This window comes from Triticum dicoccoides, chromosome 6B, assembly GCF_002162155.2.
Source record: "Triticum dicoccoides isolate Atlit2015 ecotype Zavitan chromosome 6B, WEW_v2.0, whole genome shotgun sequence".
Classification (NCBI taxonomy): domain Eukaryota; kingdom Viridiplantae; phylum Streptophyta; class Magnoliopsida; order Poales; family Poaceae; genus Triticum; species Triticum dicoccoides.
Genome location: NC_041391.1, coordinates 11,915,313 through 11,921,957, shown reverse-complemented (window position 1 = coordinate 11,921,957; position 6,645 = coordinate 11,915,313).

Below are 6,645 nucleotides of genomic sequence, written 5' to 3'. Positions count from 1 at the left end.
ACAGTATTTATTTAATCACCACTAACACCAGCTAATAATAATCATCATAGCCATTACCACCAACACTAGCTATTTTATCATCATAGTAATAGTGTAGCACATCATCATCCTGAAACTCATTTCTAGCTAGCTAATCACTCCTGCTGCTCTCTCTTAGGTAAAACAACATAAAACATGTGTAGCTCTCCTCCTTGATCAAGTTGGAGCATGCAGATGAACCTGTCTCCTAATCGTGGAAGGCGCCTCTGTTTGCTGCCCCCTAGTACTTCTCTGCGCTCCCCCAACACATATTTGGTCCAGTTTTGCACTATTAAGCATCCGTAGCTAATCTTGAATGCACTAAAGTAATCTGTAAGATATCTTGGCCGTAAGCTGATAATACTCATGGTACCTTTAGTCTCGATCCCATAAGGCACAACATTCATCGGGAGTCCCTGTTGAAGAACATCGTATGGTAACATACTTAGCAATGAAGTTTAGCTTCAAAAATAATGTATGGAAAAGATGCAATGAGGACAAATAGTAAAAATCTTACCATCCTTTCTAAATGGATGTGACCGTAGTTCATTACGAACACTATTGGTTGCACGTTTTCAGTACTAACATTTCTAAATCCAGGAAGAAAATTTGTCTTGACAGTGTCAAGATCCTCAAGCCATGAAACATAATGACTTAGCTCCTCGCAGTTTAGTTCAGCCTCAGGACAGTAGTAGGTCCTGTCTACCAAGCGCTGGACATGTTTGCTTGCACCGAAATAAGCTGACAATACAAATTAGTTGTCAACTATTTTTGAATAAACAATATCAAAGACATAAATATGGTTGAGAAACTTACATAATGGTATAACTGGAGGCGTCTGCACATCGACCCAGATGTCGGTATTACCTTCAATATCATCTTCCGGACGAATATCAAAGGTGATAACCATATCAGGCTCAAATGCATAAGTCTTGCATAGTGTTCGCCATGTTTTACATCCAAAATAGGTGTAGTCGTCTGAATTGTATAATTTTGCATGGAAAATATAACCATGCTCGGTCTTCAAATAAACTTTCTTTACCTCAGCAGTATGACTGAAAGCTATCTTATCCAATACAAAAAATCTTGCATGGCAGGGGATACGCTAGTAGAATAGTAAAAAAATATAAGTTCACGCAAATGAAGCAGATGTCATGCTTAGCTACGAAAAAAGACTTGTCGTTATGACTTACTGTATCCACTTCGAAGTTCTCGTCCAGCTTGATGCTGAAGCGCCTATCATCATCTAGGAAGATTCCGTCGCATAGGCCGCGCTCGTCTTCGCAGTATTTGCAAATACCGAAATCCTTTTCGTCGTCACACATTTCCTATGTCCATAGTTAAAATATTAATTGAAAATCGATCGAAGACAAGTACCAGGATACTCAACACAAAAATCCGGGGCACTCGATATTTCCTACATATTCTGGCACAAGTCATTGCCAAATTGTACCAGAATATTAATGGTATAATATTGCCTATTTAATGGTATAATATTGCCAAAATAGGACATATCGAGGGCCTGAAATTTGCTAGAATGGAAATGAATCAACACTCCGGCAAAACATAGGCCACTCGGAGGTGTAACATGCAAACATGACCGGCCACTTGGATATTGAGCAACACAAGATATACATTTCAAAATATCTTATAGGACTCAAATTAGCATGCATTCAATTAATAAGCAAAAGTAAATCATCTCATGCGTCCCTACATCGTCGAATATTATCACTAATACATCACGAATAGTGTCATACATATAACATCACTAATACAACTAAAACCCTAGCACACGACCGGTATCGGCGTGGGCGGTGGACACCCACAGAGAAGGAACCATCATGGGATCATAGCTCCAGTGAGATCCCTGGAGAACCTGCCAGGTATTGGAGAACGACTTGTGCTCCAACGCAAACAAGTAGCGACTGACGTGCGCGTCCTCCTCACTGACACGGTGACGCACCACCTCCGCGGAGTCCTCGGGCCTATGGATCGTCACTGGCCCACGCGACCTCCACCAAAAAAGGTTCGGGTCAACGACAGGCTGGCTCCTCACCAACCTGCGCCCCCCGGTAGGTAGCGCCTCCCAGTACCACCCCGGCGGAGCCCAGTCCCAGACATGGCCGATCTGGTCAAGCAGGTGTCGTCCTCCGCCGACTCGACGACGAGGATGCGGGATAGGCATCGTCCACGTCGAGGAGGGCAAAATTGCTTTAACTAAAAAATAGCAACAAGTTCTTACTAACTAGTTCTATTAATTCAACTAGTTCTTACTAAAAATAAACTTACTATAAATACAAATATTCTAGTACCTAATTAGTACCTAGTTCTTACTAACTAATTAGTACCTAGGAACTACTGCCCTAATTACCATCTAATTTGATGAACCTATAGGGGTGGAAAGTGGTAGCTGATATTTCAATTATCCAACTATAAAGTGAAATAAGTGGTCAAATTTTACTCGTTTTATGATTCATCTTAGAAATTTGATTCGTTTTCACCCTTACATGAACCCTAACTCATTTGAGCCGCATCCGCATCCGATTTGTTTCCACTCATACATGAACCCTAACTAATTTGATGCAACTAAAATATAAACAAACCCTAGGCAGAGGTAGGGGAGAGGGAGGAGCGGGCGTGCTCACCTCGGGTGCTTGCGACGAGGGAGGGGCAGGGCGGCGGCGAGGTCAGGGTCGGGGCTCGGGCGCGCGGCGGATGGCGGCCGGCGTCGAGGTCGGGGTCGGGGGCGGCATCCGGGGCGGCGTTGAGGTCGGGGCGGGGGCGGCGTTGAATCTGGGGTCGGGGCGGCGTAGAGGGTGCGGAGAGCGCGCGGCGGCCGACGGGCGACGGCGGCGGCGACAGTGGAGAGAGTTGGATTTGGGGGAAGTGGCCGCGTGGGGCAGGACGAACCTCGTGGTTAAGTCAGCAGTAGCAGTAGCGCGTTCCAGGAAAAGCGCTGCTGCAATCTTAGCTACAGCGCGTTCCGTGATACACGCTACTGCTACTCCTTTCTCTTTTTCCCCTTTTTCATTTAGTTTTCTTCACATTTTATTTTTTTCTTTCACCTTATTCTATTTCTTTCATTTTCAATTGCCTTTCTATTTTCTTTCCATTTAATTTTATAACCTTTAGCAGTAGCGAGTTTTTATTAAAACGCGCTGTTACAAATGAAGTAGCGGTAGCGCGGTTCGTCATAGGTGGCTACTACTATGTGTAGCCTATCGGCTAAGCCGTGTGAATTTTAGTAGCAACGTGTTTAAAGCCAGACGCGCTTCTGCTAGATCTTTATCTGCAGCGCGGTTTCCACGGGCGCGCTACTGCTACTTAGCACCAGCATGCTTTTTTGACCCACGCTACTGCTAAAGTTCTGTGTATAAGGTTTTCCCTAGTAGTGGTCACCTGACCATACTCATCCATTACCTCCCCGGGCACAACACATCTTGGAACACAATAGTAGTCAGCACGATATTTAATTTACAAATATTATGTAGAAAAGATGAAACTGAATACAATTCTTACCAGGTATGTGTTCTCAATGTTGATCTTGTTCAAGGCGTGCACTTCTGGTATGTATGTTCCATCATTTGGCCTAGCAGTTTAAGTTTCACCAAGTGACTCAATAGCAAGAACAAAGGTGAACATGTGCTTCTTCTCCTCCCAAGTAAGAGTGGTGCCAGCAGTATAATAAGTATTGTCTACTAACTTTCAAATTTGGCTTGGCGCTAGGAAATAAGGTGTCCAATATATATGCAAGAATAATTATTTGTAAATAACTACTCCCTCTGTAACATAATATAAGACATTATTGCATCCAATATACTCACATATTGGATGTAACAACGTCTTATATTATGGGACGGCCGGAGTACTTATTTTGAGCAATACAAAGCGTACTAAGTATGTATAAGAAATATACATAGGAGGGAGGATTGGTGTCACTCCACCTAGATGTCACGATAATCATCAGAATATTCGGTAAGATCAAGGTTGCGTCCCATCCCAACCTTTAATTGGTAAGCTTTGGCTAATCGCGACCAACCCGGACAATCATAATTGGTTCGCTCTTATTTTTTTGGATCATAGACTTATAAAATAGAAACCATCATACTTTTCCAACCATATAATGGTGCTATTCCCCTCATCCATGGCGAACTTAAGCTTCTTTAGGAGCGCGAGCCTTGCAAATCACGGACGCATTAAGGAACAAAAGTGCATTGAATACGTACATGCTTACGAAGCAATTTTTTTGATAAAGACTTAGGAAGGAAATATGTGCAATAATCTGTCACTAGTGCAGAACCGGGCAATAGCACCGGTTCGTAAGGCCCTTTAGTGCCGGTTCCACAACCGGCACTAAAGTGTGCTCACTAAAGCCCCCCCCTTTAGTACTGGTTCAGCACGAACCGGTGCTAAAGGCCAACCACGTGGCACGAGGCAGCAACGGGGGCAGGGAGCCCTTTAGTACCGGTTGGTAACACCAACCGGTACTAAATGTTTATGGGTTTTTATTTTATTTTTTATTTTTCAATTAAATTTGTGTTATCAATTTAATTTAGGATTATTTTACGTTATAATGAGTTGTAGTGGTCATCATCATCATCATCGTCGCATATTAATAAATAAATAAACTTTAGCTAGCTAAAAATCATCATAGTCGTCATTAGTTACCACTATTTAATCATCATAGTCATTACCGCTAGCTATCTAATCACCAACATAATCATCGAGTCCACTTTGTAACAGAAGCAAAGGTATCATCGAGTTCAACATAATCATCACCAACATCGAAGTTCAGGACAATACGGACATGCATGAGAGAGGACAAGTACTAATTAATTAAGAGCATGAACTAGCTACTCCTGCTGCTCCCTCTCAGGTAGAATAGCATAGAACATGTATAGCTCTCCTGATTCATCATAATGGAGCATGCAGATGAATCTGTCTCCTAATCTTGGGTTGCGCTTCTCCTTGCTGCCCCCTAGTACTTCTCTGCGATCGTTTACAATTTTGCTCCAATCTTTCACTATTAAGCATTCTTCACTTTCAGAAATTCTAAATGCACTCATGTGTAATGTAGGAAATCTTGCTCGTAAGCTAACCATTGACATGCGACCTTTTGTCTCGATCCACTGAGTCACAACTGTCATCGGAAGTCCCTGTTGATGAAAGAACATCGTATAGTAATTAATATACTAAGCAATGAAAGTTTAGCTTAAAAAATAATGTATGCAAAAGATGCACTAATTAAGGACAAATAGTTAAAATCTTACCATCCTTCGATTATAGATGTGACCGTAGTTCAATACGATCACTATTGGTCGCACGTTTTGAGTACTAACATTTCTACGTTTAGGAAAAAAATTGTCTTGACAGTATTAAGATCCTCAAGCCATGAAACATAATGACTTATTTGCTCGCAGTTTAGTTGAGCCCCGGGGCAGTAGTAGGTCCTGTCTACCAAGCGCCGGACATGTTTGCTTGAACCGAAATAAGCTGACAATACAAATTAGTTGTCAACTATTTTTGTATAGTTTGTATCAAAGACATAAACATATGCATCCATAGTTGAGAAAGACTCACATAATGGTAGAACTGGAGGCGTTTGCACATCGACCCAGATGTCTATATTACCTTCAATATTATCTTCCGGACGAATATCAAAGGTGATAACCATATCAGGCTCAAATGCATAAGCCTTGCATAGTGCTTGCCAAGTTTTGGATTCAAAATGGGTGTATGTGTCTCCATTATATAATTTGACGTTAAAAGTATACCCATGCTCCGTCTTCAACTAAATTCTCTTTACCTCCATATCATCTATAGCTCTAAAACCTATCTTATTCAAGACAAAAATTCTTGCATGGCAGGGGATGCGCTAGTAGAATAGTGAAAATTTAAAATTATAAGTTGAAACAAATGAAGCATAAGTCATGTTTTAAAATTATAAGTTGAAGCAAATGAAGCATAAGTTTTGCATTCAAATAATAATTGCCGTTGTGACTTACCGTATCCATTTCGAATGTCTCATTCAGCTTGATGCTGAAGCGCCTACCATCAACAAGGAAATTTCTGTCGCACAGGCCGCGCTGGTCTTCATAGTGTTCGCACATAATGAAATCTTTTTCGTCATTAGATGACATTTCCTATATGTTCATATAGGTGAAACATTAAACACTTATTACTATCTAACATTAATAAATATCTAGCCAATTCAAATATATATCTAACTATATATATTAATCTCTAACAATTGACATTACTATATATTTAACTTTTCTATCTAATTCATCTAACATTGGACATTAATCTAACATTTATATAAACTCAAAATATATAAAAACATTAAATAAACAGAAAAACTCATTAACAAATAATATTTTAATTAGATCATCAAATCTCAGATACGACAATTTTCTTACTAAAAATAAACTAGTTATATTAATTATTCAACTAGTTCAAATCTCAAAAACCTAAAAATAAACTAGTTCGACAATTTTCTTACTAAAAATAAACTAGTTATATTAATTATTCAACTAGTTCAAATCTCACATACCTAGCTAATTAATATCTAATTAATATCTAATTAAAAACAGAAAACAGAAAATAAGTAAAAAAATATGTGTGTGT